This window comes from Nelumbo lutea, chromosome 4, assembly GCF_056320005.1.
Source record: "Nelumbo lutea isolate HS-2025 chromosome 4, American lotus-T2T, whole genome shotgun sequence".
Taxonomy (NCBI): Eukaryota; Viridiplantae; Streptophyta; class Magnoliopsida; order Proteales; family Nelumbonaceae; genus Nelumbo; species Nelumbo lutea.
Genome location: NC_142687.1, coordinates 74,340,256 through 74,365,161, shown reverse-complemented (window position 1 = coordinate 74,365,161; position 24,906 = coordinate 74,340,256). Strand labels below are relative to the sequence as shown.

Sequence of the window (24,906 nt, the reverse complement as noted above, 5' to 3'; positions counted from 1 at the left end):
CAAAACCTGGGTATGTTGGGATAGCCTGAGAATTCATCTGAGTGGGTGATCATAGTGATAGGATCAGCCCCATTGTCGAACAAAGGTAATGATCTGGGATGCACTCTCACTGATGGAAACCAACCGGCAGCCGATTTCAATCGTTGAGATTTGTTTTGCAAAATATATTTTATATGAGATATAAAAGTATATAAATTATGGTTTCAAAATGATTTGCAAAATGTTTTAATTCCCGGGATCCATATAAGCAGAGAGTGCAACACTGTTTCTTGTAGCCAAGGGAGAGGTCCTCTTTTGTTGGGTAGTGTATAATCATTATGGGCTGAGAGGTTAAGTGTAAGACCATTGAGGATAATACCTGATGGGCTAGTTTTGCATTTGCCCATAGTCCTTAAGTGTTACAAGGTGGCTTGGGCCAAGGACCACTTAGGGTAAGTGTTGGTCCCATAGAGCCCATCTGATGGGTTTTAGGGGGTGCACTATCCAAAACAGTGTATTTGGCTAGGCCTTATAACAAAGGCTGGGCTGAACCCATGTGACTGATGTGTAGATCAATGTTAGGGTCCCACGCCATACAAGGAAGCCCAACTGGGCAGCTGTTTGGAAGGCTAAATGAATACATAACCTTAAATGGGCCTTAAACCCATTTCAAACTGGGCTAATTTGATTAGTCTTTAAGGGGCAAATTCTGAGATAAGATCAGCTGATAGGATTGGGCCCACACCCTATCCACTTAGAGAGTCCAAGATCTAAATAAGATTTAGATCTAGAAACTTCCTAATTAGATTAGGAGATGGTAGATCTAATCTGCAGATAAGATAAGGGTTATCCCTTATTACTTAAAGGGACTTCTAATCCAAATATGATTTGGGTTAGCAACTCGTAACGGGATTAGGAGCTGATCCCTTTCAGTCTATAAAAGGAAGAGGGGCTGGCAGCTTTTAGACATCACAAGCAAGCAATACACATTCTTGTCTTCAGAGCTGAAATCACAAGAAGAGAGAATCTGCACCCTGCAAATACTCTTTTTCCGCCTCCTTCCTGCAGCCGCCGCCTACAGCAGTTCGATCTCCAGTTCTTAAAAGAAATTATGATTGGATATTGATTCCAATATTCTGGAGAAAAGACTAGTGCGAGTTGTATTCACAAGCCGTCTAGGTGATTCTTGAGAAGGATCAAGTTCTTTTGGAAGAACATTGCTGATTCTGTTCCACCCTGCATTGCGCCATCTTCAGTGGGAGTAGATTTTGGATCCTTCCTTGGGCGTGAACACCTCCATTAGGAGATACTACTTCTCTATATCAGGTATTAACTCTCCCTGCTCCTTTTGGTTCAGATCTAGTTCATTTTATAGTTCAAGAATGATCCTTGAAAATATGGTTTTCTAAATAAGGAATTCGATTCCCAGTTGAAGGGAGAGAAAAATTTTTGAAATTCGCCCCCTTATTCCACAATCTTTTGGCATCCATCTAATGGATTTTTTATCCTTCAGTGGTATTAGAGCTAAGTTTCAAATCTTGAAACATTCTACCCAATTTGCACAGATATGGGTTTTGGGAAATTTGTTCCTAAAATTGATGGGCAAATAATCTGAAATTAATTTTATAAATCTTATTATTATTTAGAATAGTTCTATATGATTTTCTTGATTTATGGGTTGTTCGTACAAGAGGAGATCGAATTCTTGGTTTGCACAGGGAGAACTACAAGATTTGCAGTTTCTTGAATTTATTTATTACATTTCGTCTGTAAATATATTTTTTTTATTTTTAGACTCAATGTATAGGCATTCGATCTGATGTAATTATTAATAGAAATAGGATTTCTATTTAACTTTCATTTTTTATCGAAGATGGTGGTGCAGAGAAGGAGATTTCGTAGATGGGACATTCGCTATCTGCGATTTGCAGTATGTGAAACTGCAATCTGTGATCTAACATCTGTTTTGTAGGATGGAGTGTGCGAACAGCTGATGAGACCAAAACGAACCCTAATTTTATCCCCTAATATTCACTCTTTTACATTTATTTAGCACTTAAATGGATTCATTACTCTTGTCTTTCGATCTAGGGCAATAAAGAAGGCAATTGGAAGAAAACAGGGCAAATCGGGTGATTTTGCATAGTTTCGGCGACAGTCAGTAATCTGGGCCTAACTCTCAATTCCGGACACCGAATTAGACAATTCAAGAAGCATTAGAAAGATGAAAGGAAGACCCACAACTTTTATGTTTTGGGTTTTGATAGATTCGGCCCGCATCGAGTACAAAAATGAGCCCAAAGTCGGAGCAAGTTCGCAGCCAGGCCCATTTCACAACTTAAGCCCAACTCGCAGAAGTACCTTGAAGCAGCCCAACTCGAATTCAAGAGTTAAGAGTCCGAATTTCGAATGTAATCTCCAAGGATAGAGTTTTATCAGATCTAAAGTCTTGAATGTAATCCTAGAGAGATAAGAAGATTGAGATTAGAGCATTAGATAAGAGATAGGATAGGATTAGTTCAAGATAAGATCAAAACTCCCTAAGGATAAGATGATCTCCTAGAAGGAGTTGGATAACAGCCCTCTCCTTTGGCTATATAAAGAGGAGGGCGAACCAGCTCTAGCAATCACTCAATCATTCAGCAATCAAGCATCAAGTAACTCAAGAAGATCAGTTCGGCCATGGAGAAGCAAAGCATGGAGATTGCACAAATCATGAGCAGCTAAGCTTCTTTTTCTAGTTCAAGGGGGGAGGTTCGATTGTGCCATTGTGAGGTTCTGTAGTTACTTTATTTTCTTTTTTTTTAATTCAAGTATTCATTGGTTCTTGTGCACATTTTTATTGGATGTTAATGTTAATTAGTCTGACAAACTGAATTAATGTTGATTTTCCTATTGCTATCCATGATTTCGGTGATCCGTAATTGTCATGAATAATGGTACAAGTAGCAATTAGGTTGATATCTTTTTGGGTCAATTGTTCATGACAGCCTTTGACCAATGTTTTAACATGGTTCAACCTAAAAGAATCGATGGAACAAAATTCAATAATTGCAGCTATCTCAATTATTGTTATTTTGGTTTAACTGTTTTCACAAATCTTAATGCTATCATTGTTTAACATGGAACGCTATCGTACCCAATTGAGAGGTGATAAGTGTTGATTGAATGCTGGGTTTGGTCAACTGAATTAGGAAAACACAAGGTTTATTATGGATATCCTAATAAATCTAAGGTTAAATGCTTGAATTGCAAGAATGCTGAATTGAACCTAGGATCGATGGCCAATCGATTCAACCCGAACCCTTGAACCAGAATTCGGTAAGACTGATTTTCTCTTGTTTGCTTAGTTTGTTATTCTTTTAATTTTAGTTATTTAATTTTCCCACACAATTACTTTATCCATTCGGCTAAGAGATTACTGATTTGCTCCCTGTGGGATTCGACCTAGAACCACTTTTACAGCAAATATTTTATTGTGGGACTAGTAATAATTTTGAGGGCTTCGACAAACCCGTCAACAGCCCTGATTAACTGATTCTTGATTTTCTTTTTTTAGTTATTTAGTTTCAGATTATTTTTTTGAATTAAGGATTTAATTAAAGATCAAACCCTAGACCCATTCGAACCAAGATTGGTTCAAAACTGTTTGGACCAAATCTAGGGTTTAATCAGGGCTGAAGGTCAGCCCCAATTTTCCCACTGAGGGGCCTAAGGATTGATATTTAATTAAATGGTTAATTCGGCCCTACATATAAAGGCCCAATTTTAAATAGTTAAAACTATTAAAAGCCCACTTCAAAGGATAAAGCTATATGGGCCGACTGGGTAACCCTAATTCAGCCCATATACCTAGATAATATTAATGGTTAAGGTTATGGATTTTTAACGAGCTTCCGGCCTTACAGATAATTAATTGATTGGATCAATTTATCCCTGCATGAGATGTTTGGATGTGTGATATGCTGCGTACATAGTCCATAAGTACTTGGCCCATGCTTATTCGACGGTGGCTCTTACGTACACCATGGCTGAATGCACATCATTGCCATGGTGTTCCTTTTGGTCATTGGATGACCTCCCTCAGTGGTGGGCCCGACACCTCATCAAGAGGCTATATGCGGAACCCTAGCCGATTAAAGGCCCATCAAATTTTGACTTTATGAAAGTCAGTGGGAGCCACTTTGGTTTGACCTAAAGCAAACTAGGGCGTAATTAACTGTTCCCTCCAGCTAATATGAGTGCAAGTGATAGAGAGATTCATATGATGAACTCTCTAAAGGCCTTCAATCATTAGCATGAGGATGGGTCATTCAGTAATGAGGAAACACACCAGAAAATGGGCTATCCATTTGCTGTTGGGCTTGTCTAAGTGTTTCATAAGATGATAGGGGCGTCATACACCGATGTGGGAGGGGCTTCACCAGAAAATGGGAACTCTCTCACGGTACCTTGGCATTCACAAACATGATGGGTATGCACTCATTGGACAGAAAAGTTTACCTGAAAATGGCTCTGAACCTTGTCTGACAGAGGCCAAAGGGAAAACTCATATGATGAGTGGATATAATCCTTCACAGAAAGGTGGTGGGGTTATGTAGCTGAAACAGTTGGCTCCATGCACCCTATGTGATTTTCCACATTTCTAGAGACAACCCGTAGTCTCCATCACTGTGATAGGAGGGAAATCTCATAGATGAATATGTGGAAATGGATCATAGATTAAAATCCATATCTATGAAATGAACATGAATCAAATTAGGTTGTGGACTGATGTTTGCTCTTTTATCAGAAAATGGCAAACGGATAATTTGCAAAGCTTCTTCACCACAACAAGCTTAAGGGCCCAAACTATGCCGACTGGTACAGGAACCTTATGTTGGTCTAACCTCAAAAAAGTTGGATAAGGTAGCCAAGAATCCTGCCCCGGATCGTCCGGGAGATAGGGCTTCTGAGGCCCGTAGACGAGAATACCAAGTATGGGAGGAGAAAAACACCTTCGCCTACTACTATATGATTGCATCTTTAAACAATCCAATTCAGAGACAGTTTGATCAAATCGAACTTGCCAAGGACGTATTGGATAGTTTTAAGACAATGTACCAAGAGTAGAATCGTTCTACTCGACAAAAGGTCTTGAAACAGTTCATGACCGCACAGATGTCCAAGAACCAACAAGTTCATGACCATTGTCTCCGGATGATGAGTTATATCAATGAACTGGAGGGTCTTGGATCCGGGCTAGATCTGGTAATATAGATCAATGCTATTCTCAACTCTCTGTCTCCATCCTTTAATCCATTCATCATGAACTACAACATGAGCAAGCTGAATGTCAGCTTGCAAGAGCTCAACAATATGTTGCAAAGTGTTGAAGAATTGATTAAAAATGATGAGCCCATTGCCATGCTTGTTGAAACTGGCAAATCGGGCAAGAAAAGGAAGGCAAAGAGAAATCCCCAAAAGAAAGATGAAAATCAGTTTTGGACCATTTCGGACTAGAATGGACCAAATCTGGGGTTCGAAAGGGGCAGTTTTTCAGTCCTTATTTCTCACACTTGTTGTTCCAAATCTGATGTTCAATTACAGGGATTATTTTGGCCCACCTGTAAAGCCCAGTTTTAAAGGGTTAAAACTACAAAAGTCCATTATTGTGAGAAAAGTTGTATGGGCCGAACTGCTAATTGCAATTCAGCCCATACACCTAGTAGACATTAATTGTTAATGCTTTGGATTTTTTAAATGGGCTATTCGATGTGCTTTACAGCAGTTAATTGTTTGGATCAATTCCTCCTTTACATGTGATTTTTGGATGTTTGATGTGCTGCGACCATGGGCCATAAGCACTTAGCCCATGATGACTCGTTAGTGGCTCTTGCGTGCACCATGGCTGAATGCACATCATTGCCATGGTGTCCCTTAAGGTCATTGGATGACCCCTCTTTGTTTGGTGGGCCTGACAACCCTAAAAAGGGATGCGTACGGAACCCCTAGCCGATTAAGGCCCACCAGAAATCTGACTTTATGAAAGTCAGTGGGAGCCACTTTCATTTGACCTAAATTAGAACTAGGGCATAATTTTGTTCCCTCCAGCAAATATGAATGCATGTGATAGGGAGATGCATATGATGGACTCTCTAAAGGCCTTCTGTCATTAGCACAATGATGGGTCCATTAGTAATGAGAAAATGCACCATAAAATTGGGCTATCCATTTGCTGTTGGATCTGTTAGAATGTTTCATAAGATGATAGGGGCGTCATAGACCGATGTGGGAGGGGCTTCACCAGAAAATGGGAACTCTCTCACGGTACCTTGGTGTAACCAAAATATGATGGGTGTGCACTCACTGGATAGAATGGTTTACCTGAAAATAGCTCTGAACCTTGTTTGACAAAGGCCAAAGGGATACTCATTTGATGAGTGGATATGATCTGTCACAGAAAGGTGGTGGGGTTTTGCAGCTAGAATAATTGGATTCATGCACCCTATGTGATTTCCCATATTTCCAGAGACATTTCATCGTCTTCGTCACTGTGAAAGGAGGGAAATCTCAGAGATGAACAATTGGGAATGGAACATAGATTAAAAACCATTTCTATGTAGGTAATACGAATCAAACTAAGGTTGAGGACTAACGTCTTTGCTGTTTTATCAGAAAATGGAAAACGGTCAATTTGCAAAGCTTCTAGACGATAACAATCTTAAGGGCCCAAACTATGCTGACTGGTACAGAAACCTTATGTTGGTCCTAACTTCTGAAAAGTTAGACAAGGTGGTGAAAAATCCAGCCCTGGAACATCCGGGTGATAGGGCTTCTGAGGCCTGTAGGAGGGACTACCAAGATTGGGAGGATAAGAACTCCCTAGCCCACTGCTTTATCATTGCCTCATTAGACAACTCAATATAGAGGCAGTTCGATCAGATAGAATTAGCCAAGGACATATTGGATAGTCTAAGAACAATGTATGAAGAGCAGAACCGTTCTACTTGACAGAAGGTCCTGAAATTGTTCATGGCGGCGCAGATGACCAAAGGGCAGAAAGTTCATAACCATTGTCTTCGGATGATGGGATACATTAATGAACTCGAAGCTCTTGGATCCGGGCTAGATCATGGCATGCAAGTGGATGCCATCCTGAATTCTTTGCCATCTTCCTTCAATGCGTTTACAATGAACTACAATATGAATAAGTTGAATGTCAGCGTCCAGGAACTCAGCAATATGTTGTAGAGGGCCGAGGATCTACTCAAGAAGGATGAGCCTATGGTTATGCTTGCTAAAGCTAACAAATCGGGCAAGAAAAAGAGAAAGGCAAAGAAGCCCCAGAAGAAAGCTACCAAACCCAAGAAGTAGAAGAAGAACAAGGCCTCTATCACTTCGGCAAGCAGACCGGCCACTGGAAGAGGAACTGTCCCACCTACCTGGAATCTAAGAAAGGTAACATCGAAACTTGTGTCATAGAAACTAATATGTTAGTTGCTTTTGTGTCCTGGTGTGTTGACGTCGGGTCATCAACTCATGCGTGTAACTCACTACAGGGGTTCAAAGTTAGCAGAAGATTGAGTGAAGGCGAAGTGACACTATTTTTGGGAATGACTGCAAGTGTTGTAGTTGCGGCAATAGGAACCATAGAATTAGTTTTTAGGGAAGGATTCCTTGTACTTAAAGATTGTCTTTATGTACAGAACTTGAGAAGAAATTTAATTTCTATTTCTAAACTGTGTGCTGATGGATATACTGTTTATTTTAGTAATACGATTACTGTTAAACAGAATAACAAATGCATCGCATACGGGGAACTGGAGAACGGTCTCTATGTTTTACATCCTTCTCTGGAAACTAACCTAACTGAAACTACGTCGGTCGAAAATCCCAAGAAAAAGAATCGTGATACATTAAATCCCACGTGCCTCTGGCATTACCGACTTGGCCATATCGGTGTTGACCGAATCACAAGGCTGGTAAAGGATGGCCTTTTGGATTTTCTAACCATAGAAAATCTTCCCACTTGTGAGCCTTGCCTTCAAGGTAAGATGGCTAAGCGGCCATTTGACGGTAAGCCTGAAAGATCTGGAGGCACACTTGACCTGAAGGGATAGAAAATCCATCACATGGATGCCCAAAGAATGTGGAATAAGGGGGTAAATTTCAAATTTTTTTTTTCTCCCTTCAATTGGGAATCGAATTCCCTATTTAGAAAATCATATTTTCAAGGATCATCCTTAAACCATAAACCGAACCAGATCTGAACCAAAAGGAGTAGGGAGAGATAATACCTGATACAGAGAAGTAGTATCTCCCAATGGAGGTGTTCACACCTAAGAAATGATCCAAAATTTGCTCCCACTGAAGATGGCACAGTGCAGGGTGGAGCAGAATCAGTAGTGTTATTCCAAAAGAACTTGATCCTTCTCAAGAATCACCTGAACGGCTTGTGAATACAACTCCCACCAATCTTTTCTCCAAAAGATTGGAATCAAGATCCAATCTTGATATCTCCCAAGAACTGAAGATCGAACTGCTATAGGCGGTGGCTACAGGAAGGAGGCGGCAAGAGAGTATTTGTAGGGTGTAGAATTCTCTCTTCTTGTGATTTCAGCTCTGAAGACAACAATGTGTATTGCTTGCTTGTGATGTCTAAAGGATGCCACCCCCTCTTCCTTTTATAGACTTAAAAAGGGATCAGCTCCTAATCCCATTAGGAGTTGCTAACCTAAATCATATTTGGATTAGAAGTCCCTTTAAGTTATAAGGGATAATCTTTATCTTATCTACAGATTAGATCAGCCATCTCCTAATCTAATTAGGAGGCTTCTAGATCTAAATCTTATTTAGATCTTGGACTCTCTAAGTTGATAGGGTGTGGGCCCAATCTTATCAGCTGATCTTATCTCAGAATTTGCCCCTTAAAGACTAATCAAATTGGCCCAGTTTGAAATGGGTTTAAGGCCCATTTAAGGTTATGTATTCATTTAGCCTTCCAAACAGCTGCCCAGTTGGGCTTCCTTGTATGGCGTGGGACCCTAACATTGATCTACACATCAGTCACATGGGTTCAGCCCAGCCTTTGTTACAAGGCTTGGCCAAATACACTGTTATGGACAGTGCACCCCCTGAAACCCATCAGATGGGCTCTATGGGGCCAACACTTACCCTAAGTGATCCCTGGGCCAAACCACCTTGTAACACCCAGGGACTCTGGGTAGATGCAAGATTAGCCCATCAGGTATTATCCTCAATGGTCTTACACTTAACCTCTCAGCCCATAATGATCATACACTGCCCGACAAGAGAGGACCTCTCCCTCGGCTGCAAGGAACAATGTTGCACTCTTTGCTTATATCGATTCTGAGAATTAAAACCTTTTGCAAATCATTTCAAAACCATAATATATATACTTTTATATTTCATATAAAATATATTTTGCAAAACATATCTCAACGATTGAAATCTGCTGCCGGCAGTCTTGGTTTCCATCAATGAGAGTGCATCCCCGATCTTTACCTTTGTCTGACAAAGGGGCTGATCCTATCACTATGATCACCCATTCAGATGAATTCTCAAACTGTCCCAACATACCGAGGATTTGACCCCCACTAAGGATCTCACTGATTGGTCCATCAAAGACAGCCCAATCTGACACCTAGTGCAGTATCATAATCGAGTCTAGGGGTCGGGTGTAACTTTCCAGTTTTGCCCATCAATCGCCAAAGTCTAGGGCAATACTGGAAATCTGGTCCAGTTCAAAGATTCAATTAATCCTACACTGCATGTGCCTATGGTCTCACCCCGGTAGCTGAGACAAGCCACCCGAACCGACTTGGTGGTGCCACAGTGTCAGCCTTGTCAGGATAGGTCTCCCCAGACTGACCCACTGGCTGTGAACATTCTAGACTAACACGAGTCTCATTAAGTGTCCAGTTTAAGGGTATTACACAGAAACATACCTAGGGAACATGAATCAAATATGCACTTTTATTCATTTACAATAAACTCATAAAGTACATCATTTTGATTGAAGCTAAGGGCATACAAAATTGTCTAACATGACCTAATACATACTGATGTATGTGGTCCCCTGAGTGTTAGGACATAGAATCAACACGTGTATTTCATCACCTTTACAGATGATTTTCCACGATATGGTTTGGTGTACCTAATGAGACACAAGTCTGAATCCTTGAAAAAGTTCAAAGAGTTCAGACAGGAAGTCGAGAAACAGTTAGGGAGAGAAGTTAAGGCCCTTCGATTGGATCTAAGCGGCGAGTATCTCTCTAACGAATTCAAGGACTTCTTAAAAGACAATGGGATAGTGTCACAACTAGCTCCTCCTGCTACACCTCAACTCAATGGTGTTTCAGAGAGGAGGAATAGGACCTTGTTGGACATGGTCCTATCACTTCTCATACGCTCAGAATTACCCACATCCTTTTGGGTATATGCATTAGAGACTGCTATCTACGTGTTGAATCGGGTTCCAACCAAATAAGTTTTGAAAACTCCACATGAACTATGGACCGGAAGGAAGCCAAGTGTAAGACACTTGAGGGTTTGGGGTTGTCCTGCACACGTTAAAAGAACAAGTGTGGACAAGTTGGAATCCAAAACCAGTCGTTGCCTGTTTATAGGCTACCCAAAGGATTCAATGGGTTATATATTCTATGACCCAAGTGAGCAGAAAGTGTTCTACAGTCGAAACACCCAATTCTTAGAATCTAAATACATCCTGGACACTCACCGTCAAGAAATAGTTCTTGATGAGGAGAGCTCAGGAGCAGTGGGAGATGTCTCAGAAGTTCCAGGAAGTGACCAACCTAGAAGGTCCACACGGGTATCCAGACCACCAGTCCGATATGGTTATGACCAGGATAGTTACATGGTGGAAGCCATGACTAGTGAAGAGGATCCTGTGACTTACACGAAAGCTATGTGAGACATAGAATCCCAGAAGTGGGTGGAGGCCATGAGAGCTGAGATGGACTCGATGGAGACCAATGGAGTCTGGACTCTAGTAGATCCACCCTCCGGGGTAAAAGCAATTGGTTGCAAATGGATCTACAAGAGGAAGAAGGGCACTGATGGTAGGATTGAGACCTATAAAGTTCACTTGGGGGCGAAAGGGTATACACAAAAAGAAGGGATCGATTATGAGACATCTCCCACAGGACTGGTGGTCTGGATACCCGGGTGGACCTTCTAGGTGTTAGACAGTTTTGTATGCCCTTAGATTCAATCAAAATGATGTACTTTATGAGTTTATTGTAAAGGAATAAAAGTGCATATTTGATTCATGTTCCCTTGGTATGTTTCTATGTAATACCCTTAAACTGGACACTTAATGAGACTCGTGTTAGTTTAGAATGTTCACAGCTAGTGGGTCGGTTTGGGGAGACCTATCCTAACAAGGCTAACAATGTGGTTCCACCAAGTCGGTTGGGGTGGCTTGTCTCAGCTACCGGGGTGAGACCCTAGGCACTTATAGTGTCGGATTAATTGAATCTTTGAACTGGACCAGATTTCTAGTATTGCCCTGGACCTTGGAGATTGATGGGCAAAACTAGAAAGTTACACCCAACCCTTAGACTCGATTATGATACTGCACTACGTGTTGGATTAGGCTATTTTTGATGTACCAATCAGTGAGATCCTTAGCGGGGGTCAAAACCTAGGTATGTTGGGATAGTCTGAGAATTCATCTGAGTGGGTGATCATAGTGACAGGATCAGCCCCTTTGTTGGACAAAGGTAATGATCAGGGATGCACTCTCACTGATGGAAAACAAGACTGCCGGCAGTATATAAATTATGGTTTCAAAATGATTTGCAAAAATGTTTTAATTCCCTGGATCCATACAAGAGAGAGTGCAACGCTGTTCCTTGCAGCCGAGGGACAGGTGGCCGCTTCAGGTGTCTTGTTCACTAGAGCTCCTCCACTGGCTGCATCGACCATACTTCTATCCATGGGCTGAAGCCCTTCATAGAAGTATTGGATTAACAATTGCTCAGGAAATTGGTGGTGGGGGCAACTAGCAACAAGTTGTTTAAACCTTTCCCAATATTCATATAATGTCTCACCACCAAACTACTGAACTCCACATATTTCTTTTCTTATATTTGCAGCCCGGGATGCAAGAAAATATTTATCTAAAAATATCCTGTTCATCTCATCCCATGTGCGTACAGAACCAGGAGGGAGAATATACAACCAATCCTTTGCTTTATCTCTTAAAGTAAATGGAAAGGCTATGAGTTTTACCTGGTCCTCGGTCATACCATGGGGTTTCATGTTTGAACAGACGACATGAAATTCCTTTAGATGTTTGTGAGGGTCCTCACCTGGGAAACCATGAAACAGAGGTAATATTTGAATCAAACCAGATTTGAGTTCAAAGGCTACCTCAAGAGTGGGGTACATGATGCATAAAGGCTGTTGGTTCATAATTGGTGCAGCCAACTCCCTTAATGTCCTCTCTCTGTCAGCCATTCTTTCTACTTCTTCGAAGATGGGAAGATCACAATCTGAATTCACCTTCTTTGGTGAACGATCCTTCCTTTGCTTCGCCTCCTTTCTTAAACAACGGGTGGTCCTCTCAATTTCAGGGTTGTACCCGAGTTCAATTTGTTGAGAAGCACGAGTCATAAAATAAAAGAGGTTAACAAGAGGAAGGTAATAGATAAGAAATTAAAGTTGCTCCCCGGCAACGGCGCCAAAATTTTGACGGGTTTGTCGAATCCCTCAAAATTATTACTAGTCCCACAATAAAATATTTGCAGTAAAAGTGGTTCTAGGTCGAATCCCACAGGGAGCAAATCAGTAATCTCTTAGCCGAATGGATAAAGTAATTGTGTGGGAAAATTAAATAACTAAAATTAAAAGAATAACAAACTAAACAAACAAGAGAAAATCAGTCTTACCGAATTCTGGTTCAAGGGTTCGGGTTGAATCGATTGGCCATCGATCCTAGGTACAATTCAGCATTCTTGCAATTCAAGCATTTAACCTTAGATTTATTAGGATAGCCATAATAAACTTTGTGTTTTCCTAATTCAGTTGACCAAACCCAGCATTCAATCAACACTTATCACCACTCAACTGGGTACGATAGCGTTCTATGTTAAACAATGATAGCATTAAGATTTGTGAAAATAGTTAAACCAAAATAACAATAATTGAGATAGCTGCAATTACTGAATTTTGTTCCATCGATTCTTTTAGGTTGAACCATGTTAAAACATTGGTCAAAGGCTGTCACGAACAATTGACCCAAAAAGATATCAACCTAATTGCTACTTGTACCATTATTCGTGACAATTACGGATCACCGAAATCATGGATAGCAATAGGAAAATCAACATCAATTCAGTTTGTTAGAGTAATTAACATTAACATCCAATAAAAATGTGCACAAGAACCAATGAATACTTGAATTAAAAATAAAGAAAATAAAGTAACTACAGAACCTCACAATGACACAATCGAACCTCCCCCATTGAACTAGAAAAAGAAGCTTAGTTACTCATGATCTGCGCAATTTCCATGCTCTTCTTCTCCATAGCCGAACTGCCTTCTTGGTTCTTGGTCTTCTTGATGATCTCTTGGATCTTGGAATGAGTGATTGCTAGAGCTGGTTCGCCCCCCTCTTTATATAGCCAAAGGAGAGGGCTGTTTTCCAACTCCTTCTAGGAGATCATCTTATCCTTAGGGAGTTTTGATCTTATCTTGAACTAATCCTATCCTATCTCTTATCTAATGCTCTAATCTCAATCTTCTTATCTCTCTAGGATTACATTCAAGACTTTAGATCTGATAAAACTCTCTCCTTGGAGATTACATTCGAAATTCGGACTCTTAACTCTTGAATTCGAGTTGGGCTGCTTCAAGGTACTTCTACGAGTTGGGCTTAAGTTATGAAATGGGCCTGGCTGCGAACTTGCTCTGACTTTGGGCTTGTTTTTGTACTCGATGCAGGCCAAATCTGTCAAAACCCAAAACATAAAAGTTGTGGGCCTTTTTTCATCTTTCTAGTGCTTCTTGAATTGTCTAATTCGGTGTCCGGAATTGATAGTTAGGCCCAGATTACTGACTGTCGCCGAAATTGTCCTAAATCACCCGATTTGCCCTGTTTTCTTCCAATTGCCTTCTTTATTGCCCTAGATCGAAAGACAAGAGTAATGAGTTCATTTAAGTGATAAATAAATATAAAAGAGTGAATATTAGAGGATAAAAATAGGATTCTTTTTGGTCTCATCAATGACATTCTACTCATTGGGAGTGATGTAGGAATGTAGACTACGGTGAAAGTATAGCTTTCACAACAATTCTCCATGAAAGATCTTGGGGAAGCCTCCTATATACTGGGTCTTCAACTCTATAAGGAGAGATCAAAGCGGATAATAGAATTATCCCAATCTGCTTACATTGACAAAACTGTCAAAAGATACAACATAGAAAACTCCAAGAAAGGAAATGTTCCTTTCAGGCACGGAGTCACATTCCCCAAGAAAATGTCTCCCAAGACTATTGAGGAGATTGATGGCATGAAAGACATTCCCAATGCCTCTGCTGTAGGGAGCATCATGTATGCCATGCTGTGCACTCGTCCTGACATTGCTCAGGCAGTGAATGTATTAAGCAGATTTCAGGCCAACCTAGGGCAGCAGTGATGAGACTAAAAAGAACCCTATTTTTGTCCCCTAATTTTCATTTTTTTTTCATTATTTTAACACTTAAATGCACTCATTACTCTTGTATTTCGATTCCGGGCAATAAAGAAGGCAATTGGAAGGAAACATGCCAATTCGGGTGATTTTGCACAGTTTCGGCGATAGTCAGTGATCTGAGCCTAATTCACAATTCCGGACTTCAAATTGGGTAATTCAAGAAGCATTAGAAAGAAGAATGAAAGGCCCACAACTTTTATGTTTTGGGTATTGACTTGGTTCGGTCTGCATCGAATACGAAAACGGGCCCAAAGTCGAAGCAAATTCGCAGTCGGGCCCATTTAACAACTGAAGCCCAACTCGCAGAAGAACCTAGAAGCAACCCAAGTAGCAGAGAAGCCCAACTCGGATACAAGAGTCTAGAGTTCTAATTCGAATTTAATCTCCCAAGAGGGAGAGAGTCTTATTAGATCTAAAGTTTGAATGTAATCCTATAAGGATAAGAAGGTTGGGGATTAGATAAGAGATAGGATAGGATTAGTTCAAAGAAGATCAAGACTCCCTAAAGATAAGATGATCTCCTAGAAGGAGTTGGAAAACAGCCCTCTCCTTTGGCTATATAAAGAGGGGGGCGAACCAGCTCTAGCATCACTCATTCCAAGATCCAAGAGATCATCAAGAGGCCAAGAAGCTCAAGAAGGTAGTTCGGCTATGGAGAAGAAAAGCATGGAGATTGCGCAGATCATGAGTAGCTAAGCTTCTTTTTCTGGTTCAAGGGGGAGGTTCGATTATGTCATTGTGAGGTTCTGTAGTTACTTTATTTTCTTGCTTTCTAATTCAAGTATTCATTGATTCTTGTGCATATTTTTATTGGACATTGATGTTAATTAGTTTGACAACTGAATTATTGTTGATTTTCCTATTGCTATCCATGATTTCGGTGATCCGTAATTGTCACGAAGAATGGTACAAGTAGCAATTAGGTTGATATCTTTTTGGGTCAATTGTTCATGACAGCCTTTGACCAACGTTTTATCATGGTTCAACCTAAAGGAATCGATGGAACAAAATTCAATAATTGCAGCTATCTGAATTATTGTTATTTTGGTTTAACTGTTTTTACAAATTTTAATGCTATCATTGTTTAACATGGAACGCTATCATACCCAGTTGAGTGGTGATAAGTGTTGATCGAATGCTAGGTTTGGTCAACTGAATTAGGAAAACACAAGTTTTATTAAGGCTATCCTAGTAAATCTAAGGTTAAATGCTTGAATTGCAAGAATGCTGAATTGTACCTAGGATTGATGGCCAATCGATTCAACCCGAACCCTTGAACCAGAATTCAGTAAGACTGATTTTTCTCTTGTTTGTTTAAGTGCTTTCTTATTCTTTTAATTCTAGTTATTAAATTTCCCCACACAATTATAGTATCCATTCGGCTAAGAGATTACTGATTTACTCCCTGTGGGATTCGACCTAGTACCACTTTTACTGCAAATATCTTATTGTGGGACTAGTACTAATTTTGAGGGCTTCAACAAACCCGCCAAAATTTTGGCGCCGTTGCCGGGGAGCAACGTTAATTTCTTAGATATTACCTTCTTTTGTTAATCTTCTTGTTTATGACTCGTGCTTCTCAACGAGGTGAACTTCAGTACAACCCCGAAATTGAGAGGACCACCCATCGTTTAAGGAAGGAGGCGAAGCAAAGGAAGGATCGTTCACCTAAAAGGGTGAACTCAGATATCGATCTACCAACTTGTGATTTTCCTATCTTCGAAAAAGTAGAAAGAATGGCTGACATAGAGAGGACATTAAGGGAGTTGGCTGCACCAATTATGAACCAACAGCCTTTATGCATCACGTACCCCACTCTTGAGGTAGCCTTTGAACTCAAATCTGGTTTGATTCAAATATTACCTCTGTTTCATGGTTTCCCAGGTGAGGACCCTCACAAACATCTAAAGGAATTTCATGTCGTCTGTTCAAGCATGAAACCCCACGGTATGACCGAGGACTAGGTAAAACTCATAGCCTTTCCATTTACTTTAAGAGATAAAGCAAAGGATTGGTTGTATATTCTCCCTCCCGGTTCTGTACGTACATGGGATGAAATGAGTAGGATATTTTTAGATAAATATTTTCCTGTGTCCCGGGCTGCGAATATAAGAAAAGAAATATGTGGAGTTTGGCAGTTTGGTGGTGAGACATTATATGAATATTGGGAAAGTTTTAAGCAACTTGTTGCTAGTTGTCCCCACCACCAAATTCCTGAACAAATTGTTAATCCAATACTTCTATGAAGGGCTTCAGCCCATGGATAGAAGTATGGTCGATGCAGCCAGTGGAGGAGCTCTAGTGAACAAGACACCTGAACCGGCCAAGGAATTAATCTCCAATATGGCCGAAAATTCTCAGCAATTTGGTACAAGGACAGAAGGTACCATTAGAAGTGTTAACGAGGTAAGCCATGCAAAATTAGAAAACCAGATTTCTGATTTAACTGCTTTGGTTAAGAAGCTCGTAGCAGGACAGTTACAAACTGCCAGGGTGTGTGGTATCTGTTTGATCCCTGGACATCCTACGGACATGTGTCCATCATTACAAGATGGCCTGATGCAGCAAGTCATTGCCGTGGGAGGATTCCCGGGCCAGCCCCAACGAAAGTATGATCCTTACTCCAATCATTACAATCCGGGGTGGAGAGATCATCCAAACTTAAGCTACGGACCCCAAGGAGGACAGCAGAAATATCAGCCCCAATTTTTCAATCGACAGCCCCAGTTTTCAACACCCATCACAGCGCAAGGCCAACCCCCGAATTCAGGTATGTCTTTGGATGATATACTTAAGGCTCTCACTACTAATACTCAGCAATTTCAGCAGGAAACGAGAGCTAGCATTCAGAATTTGGGGAACCAAATTAGCCAACTTGCCACTTCCATCAGCAAGTTGGAAGCGCAGAACTCTGGGAAACTACCCTCACAAACGGTAGTTAATCCGAAAGAGAATGCAAATGTGGTGGTGTTGAGAAGTGGAAGAGAGTTGCAGTCCCAACCAAGTTCACCATCGAAGGCAGCCAAAGAAGAGGAAAGACAAGGGTCAAACAACAACCCCATTGAGGTAAAATCGGACCCCCCTCTCCCTAAGGTTACTAATGTTGTACCACCTTTTCCTAGTAGATTGGCAAGTTCAAAGAAAAAGGAATATGAAAAAGAAGTGTTAGAAACCTTCAGGAAGGTGGAGATCAACATTCCCTTGCTAGATGCAATAAAACAAATCCCTAAATATGCAAAGTTTTTGAAAGAGTTATGCACTAACAAGAGGAGGCTGGGAATTGATGAAAAGGTAAGAGTGGGAGAGAATGTTTCAGCCGTGATCAAGAGGACCCTGCCAGAAAAGCATGCTGATCCAGGTATGTTTACCCTACCCTGTGTGATTGACAATAAACGAATCGAGCGTGCCATGCTGGACTTAGGTGCATCTATTAATGTCATGCCATACTCGATTTACTGTGCATTGAGACTAGGTCTGTTAAAAGAGACTAGAGTTGTTATTCAATTGGCTGATCATTCTAATGCATACCAGAAGGGATTGTTGAAGATGTATTAGTGTAGGTTAACGATTTGATCTTTCCAGCTGATTTTTACATCCTGAAGATGGAAGAAGACACAACCACGAGTTCAGCCCCACTTTTATTAGGTCGGCCATTCATGAAAACGGCCAAAACCAAAATAGATGTGGGCGAGGGTACCCTCTCCGTCGATTTTGATGGAGAGATTGTAAAATTTAATATTTTTGATGCAATGAAATATCCCAGTGAGTGTCATTCGATCTGCTCTATTGATACTATCGATTCGATTGTGCAAGAAGTTTTTGGAGAGGAGGACATGGACGATGAGTTGGAATATAAGGCACAATCGAACTGGGAGGAGGAGATCAATGCATCCTATGATACTCCGGAACCTGAACAGGAGGTAAGTACTTCTGATGTTCAATTGAAGGTTTATCACACAAGGTTGCTGCCCTCTGTTTTGCAGGCTCCGGAGCTGGAACTAAAGACCCTACCTGATCACTTAAAATATGCCTACTTGGGCGAAAAAGAGACACTGCCTGTGATCATTGCAAAAGGGTTGACTGAGGAGCAAGAGGAGAGGCTCATCAAAGTCCTAAAGGACCATAAGGAGGCGATTGGCTGGACCCTAGCCGACATAAAAGGGGTCAGCCCCTCGATTTGCATGCATAGGATCCTTTTGGAAGATGATGCCAAACCGGTTAGAGAACCACAAAGGAAACTCAACCCGGTAATGAAAGAGGTAGTAATGAAAGAGGTGCTTAAACTGTTAGATGAAGGGATAATTTATCCAATTTTAGACAGCAAATGGGTAAGTCCTATTCATGTTGTGCCTAAGAAAACTGGGATGACTGTAGTAAAAAATAAAAATAATGAACTAATTCCCATGAGGGTACAAGGTGGCTGGCGAATGGTAATAGATTTTCGAAAGCTCAACTTGGCCACTCGAAAGGACTATTTTCCCCTACCCTTCATTGATCAGATGCTAGAGAGGCTAGCAGGTAAGGCTTTCTTCTGTTTTCTCGATGGATTCTCCAGGTATTATCAGATTGTTATTGCGTAGGAGGACCAAGAGAAAACGACATTCACTTCTCCATTCGGCACCTTCGCCTACAGACGAATGCCCTTTGGTTTGTGTAACACTCTGGGCACTTTTCAAAGATGCATGATGAGCATATTTTATGATTTTATTGAAAAATGCATTGAAGTGTTCATGGATGATTTTACTGTTTATGGTGATTCGTTTGATGACTGCTTGAATAGTTTAAGTAAAATTCTGAATAGGTGTGTGGAAACAAATCTTGCCTTAAACTATGAAAAATGACATTTTATGGTGAAGGAGGGTATTGTGTTGGGACATGTAGTTTCAGCCACAGGAATAGAAGTCGACAAGGCAAAAATTGATTTAATTGCGAGTTTACCCTACCCTACAAATGTTAGGGAGGTTCGTTCTTTTCTTGGACATGCAGGCTTTTATCGCAGGTTCACCAAAGATTTTTCAAAAATTGCCTTGCCATTGTCCAGTTTGCTGCAAAATGATGTGCCTTTCGATTTTGATGATGAGTGCAAGGAAGCATTTAACAAGCTTAAAAATTTATTAACCACTGCACCCATCATTCAACCCCGATTGAAACTTGCCTTTTGAGATCATGATGGATGCAAGCAATTATGCAATAGGGGCTGTTCTAGGGCAGCGAATAAATAGGAAGAGCCATGTCATTCACTATGCTTCCAAAACGTTGAATGCTGCACAGAGCAATTACACAACCACTGAAAAAGAGCTATTAGCTATTGTGTTTGCTTTAGATAAATTTAGGTCATATTTGCTTGGCTCTAAGGTGATTGTTTTTTCTGACCATGTAGCTTTGAGATACCTACTAGCAAAGAAGGAGTCGAAACTGAGGCTGATAAGGTGGATACTCTTGCTCCAAGAGTTCGATCTAGAAATCAAGGATCGAAGGGGAGCTGAAAATTCGGTGGCTGATCACCTAAGTAGGTTGGTGAAAGACGAGGACTCCTCTCCCATCTATGAGTTGTTTCCTGATGAGCAGTTGTTCCACATGAGAGGTCTGACTCCATGGTATGCTGACATTGTGAATTACTTGGTCACGGGAATTTTGCCTAATGACCTTAGTAGATCCATAAAGAATAAAATCAGGTATGAGGTGAAATATTATGTATGGGATGAACCCTACCTATGAAAATTTTGTTCTGACCAAATGATTAGGAGATGTGTCCCTGAAGAGGAGCAGATGTCGATTCTAAGATTTTGTCATAATTACACTTGTGGGGGCCATTTTGGGCCAAAGAGGACTGCTCAAAAAGTCTTGGATAGTGGGCTGTATTGGGCCACCCTATTTAGAGATGCCTACTTGTTTTGTAAAAACTATGAAAGATGTCAACAAACAGGTACACTATCTCGCAGGAATGAGATGCCCCAAACCCCCATTCTTATATGTGAAATATTTGATGTTTGGGGCATTGATTTCATGGGACCCTTTCCCCCCTCTTGTAGTTGATTATGTCTCAAAATGGGTGGAAGCCAAAGCCACCAAAACTGATGATTCTAAATGTGTTGTAGGGTTTATAAAGTCTAACATCTTCAGTAGGTTTGGCATTCCTCGAGCCATCATAAGTGATCAAGGGACCCATTTTTGCAATAGAACAGTTGAAGCCTTGTTGAGAAGATATGGGGTGCATCATCGAATTGCCACTGCTTATCACCCCCAAACTAACGGGCAAGCTGAAATTTCCAATAGAGAGATAAAGTCCATCTTGGAAAAGACGGTGAATCCAGGAAGGAAGGATTGGAACCTACATCTAGATGATTCTCTCTAGGCATATCGGACAGCTTACAAGACCCCAATAGGTATGTCCCCTTACAGATCCAAGGGCATACAGATGCTGATTTCCAACCGCATCTAGATGATCCAAAGTCTACATTTGGATATGTTTTCATGATAGGATCATGTGCGATTTGCTGGAAAAGCAGCAAACAGGGGTCCACTGCAAACTCCATGGCTGAGGCCGAGTACATTGCCGCAAATGAGGCTGCCAAAGAAGCCATGTGGATGAAGAAGTCCGTTCATGAGTTGGGAGTAGTTCCATCCACCACATCACCCATCCCATTATTGTGTGACAACAATGGAGCTATTGCTCAAGCTAAGGAGCCTCAAGTCCACTTGAAGTCAAAGCACATCGAGAGGAAGTACCACAATTGTGGGAGATTGTTGGTAGAGGGGGCGTCCTGATTCAGAAGGTAGCGTTAGCGGAAAATGTAGCAGACCCATTGACAAAGCCACATCACAGAAAGTGTTTGAGAAACATGTGGAAAGCATGGGACTCGGGCTAGTACCTGATTGGACCTAAGTGCAAGTGGGAGCTATTAGATAGTTTTGTATGCCCTTAGGTTCAATCTAAATGATGTACTTTATGAGTTTATTGTAAATGAAAAAAAGTGCATATTTGATTCATGTTCCCTTGGTATGTTTTTGTGTAATACCCTTAAACTGGACACTTAATGAGACTCGTGTTAGTTTAGAATGTTCACAGCTAGTGGGTTTGTCTGGGGAGACCTATCCTGATAAGGCTGACACTGTGGTTCCACCAAGTCGGTTGGGGTGGCCTGTCTCAGCTGCAAGGGTGAGACCCTAGGCACATACAATGTAGGATTTATTGAATCTTTGAACAAGAGCAGATTTCCACTATTGCCCTGGACCTTGGAGATTGATTGGCAAAACTAAAAAGTTACACCCGACCCCTAGACTCGATTATGATACTGCACTAGGTGTCGGATTGGGCTGTCTTTGATATACCACTCAGTGAGATCCTTAGTGGAGGTCAAAACCTGGGTATGTTGGGATAGTCTGAGAATTCATCTGAGTGGGTGATCAGCCCCTTTGTCAGACAAAGGTAATGATCGGAGATGCACTCTCTCTATTGGAAACCAAGACTGCCGGCAGCCAGTTTCAATCATTGATATTTGTTTTGCAAAATATATTTTATATAAGATATGAAAGTATATAAGTTATGATTTTGAAATGATTTGCAAAAGGTTTTAATTCCCGGGATCCATATAAGCAGAGAGTGCAACAATGTTCCTTGCAACCGAGGGAGAGGTCCTCACTTGTCGGGCAGTGTATGATCATTATGGGCTGAGAGGTTAAGTGTAAGACCATTGAGGATAATACCTGATGGACTAATCTTACATCTATCCACAGTCACTGGGTGTTACAAGGTGGTTTGGCCCAGGGACCACTTAGGGTAAGTGTTGGGCCCATAGAAACCATGAGATGGTTTTTAGGGGGTGCACCATCCATAATAATGTATTCGGCCAGGCCTTGTAACAAAGGCTGAGCCGAACCCATGTGGCTGATCTGTAGATCAATGTTTGGGTCCCACACCATACAAGGAAGCCCAACTTGGCAGTAGTTTGGAAAGCCAAGTGAATACATAACCTTAAATGGGCCTTAAGCCCATTTTGAACTGGGCTAATTTGATTAGTCACTTAAAGGGGTGAATTTTGAGATGGATCAGCTGATAGGATTGGGCCTTAACCCTATCCACTTAGAGAGTCCGAGAGCTTAGATCTGGAAGCCTCCTAATTAGATTAGGAGATGGCTGATCTGATTTGCAGATAAGATAAGGGTTATCCCTTATCACTTAATGGGCTCCTAATCCAAATATGATTTGGATCTCCAATCCTAATTTGATTAGGAGCTGATCCCTTGAGATTATAGAAAGAGGAGGGGGCGACAACCTTTTGACATGCATCCAACACACTCTTGTCTTCAGAGCTGAGATTGCAAGAAGAGAGAATTCTTCACCCTGCGAATACTCTATTGCCGCCTCCTTCCTACAGTCACCGCCTCCAGCAGTTCAATCTCTAGTTCTTGGGAGAAATCAAGATTCGATCTTGATACTAGTCTTTCGGAGAAAAGATTGGTTGGAGCCGTATGCACAAGCCACTCATTTGATTCTTGCGAAGGGTCTAGTTCTTTTGGAAGAGCACTGCTGATTCTGCTCCACCCAGCACTGCGCCATCTTCAGTGGGAGCAGATTTTGGATCCTTCCTTGGGCGTGAACACCTCCATTGGGAGATACTATTTCTCCATATCAGGTATAATCCCTCCCTACTCCTTTTGGTTTAGATCTGGTTCAGTTTAAGGTTCAAGAATGATCTTTGAAAATATGATTTTCTAAATAGGGAATGTGATTCCCTGTTGAAGGGAGAGAAAAATTTTTGAAATTCACCCCTTTATTCCGCAATCTTTAGGCATCCATGTGATATATATCCTATCCCTTCAATACCAAACAACATGAATCAAACATGCACTTTATTTATTTACACTAAATGTGAAAAGTACATCAAATTGGATTGATGTTAAGGGCATACAAAACTGTCTAACAATTTTGTGTGAGATGGAGGTAAAGATGCATTATGAATTGTAATTTCAAAAGAATCTGGCTCAGAAGTCAAATTTCACAATTTGGATTTCTTACAAACTTCTGCTCTGCTTGTTGCAATTGATTAGGACTATTGTTAAGTACAACTTTTAGCATGTCTTCTGATTTAGATGTATCTACTTCAGCTGCACCAACATCAATGCTATCGATTGCATAAATTTCATGTTCAATTATGTTGGGATGTTCCATGGTTTTAAATACATTGAACACCACTTCTTCACCATTGATTCTAAGGGTAAGTAGACATTTCCGCACTTCAATTAAAGCATCACCAATAACAAGAAAAGGTCTCCCTAAAATCAGAGGTATTGTCCTATCTTCCTCCATATCCAACACAATGAAATCGGTAGGATTAATAAAATTGCCCACTTTGACCAAAACATCTTCTACTATTCTCCTAGGATATTTAATGCTTCTATCAGCTAATTGTAGGATAATAGTTGTAGATGTTAGTTCATGCAGTCCAAGTTTTTCAAAAATAGAATAAGGCATTAAATTTATACTAGCACCTAAATCACATAAAGCTTTTTCAAATTCAGAATTTCCTATGGTGCAAGGTATAGAAAAACTCCCTGGATCCTTATGCTTTGGGAGCAATTTCTTTTGAAGAATGGATGAACATTCTTTGTTTAGTTTTACCATCTCACCATCCTTCCACTTTCTTTTGTTGGACATTACCTCTTTTAGGAATTTGGCATACTTCGGCATCTGTGACAAAACATCAAGAAGAGGAAGGTTAATATGAATCTTTTTGAAAACTTCTAAAAATTTTTCAAATTACTTATCTACTTTAGCCTTCAAGACTCTTCTTGGTAGGGAATATGAAGTTTACTTTCATGTAAATTCAGTTTAGGGGTGCTTCGCTCATTCTCCTTTTGTAGATTGGCCGATTCAACTTCCTTGTCGTCTTCTTGAGCTTCGCCAATTGTCTTCCTGCTTCTTAAGGCTATGGCATTCACATGCTCTCTGGGATTCTTTTATGTGTTGTTGGGTAGCCTTCCCTCTTTCCTTTCTGACAACATGCTTACAATCTGCCCCACTTGAACCTCTAAGTTTTTAATCGATGTTTCTTGGCTTTGGAACCTTGCTTCAGTGGCACTAATGAACTTAGAGATCATTTCCTCTAGATTGTTCATTTTTTCTTGTGGGGGCGGCTGTGGTTGGAAACCCATGGGTGCCTCTTTTGCTGATTGTTACTCCATGAGAAGTTTAGGTGATTCC

At 40.8% G+C, this 24,906-nt stretch overlaps 1 non-coding gene across 1 annotated transcript; it reads right to left on the bottom strand.

Moving 5' to 3' along the window:
* Positions 1-16,807: 16,807 nt before the first annotated feature.
* Positions 16,808-16,914, bottom strand: LOC148861098 (small nucleolar RNA R71). Its single transcript, XR_016095332.1, has one exon. It is a non-coding gene; the product is annotated as a small nucleolar RNA R71 (small nucleolar RNA).
* Between the last annotated feature and the right edge of the window lie 7,992 nt (positions 16,915-24,906).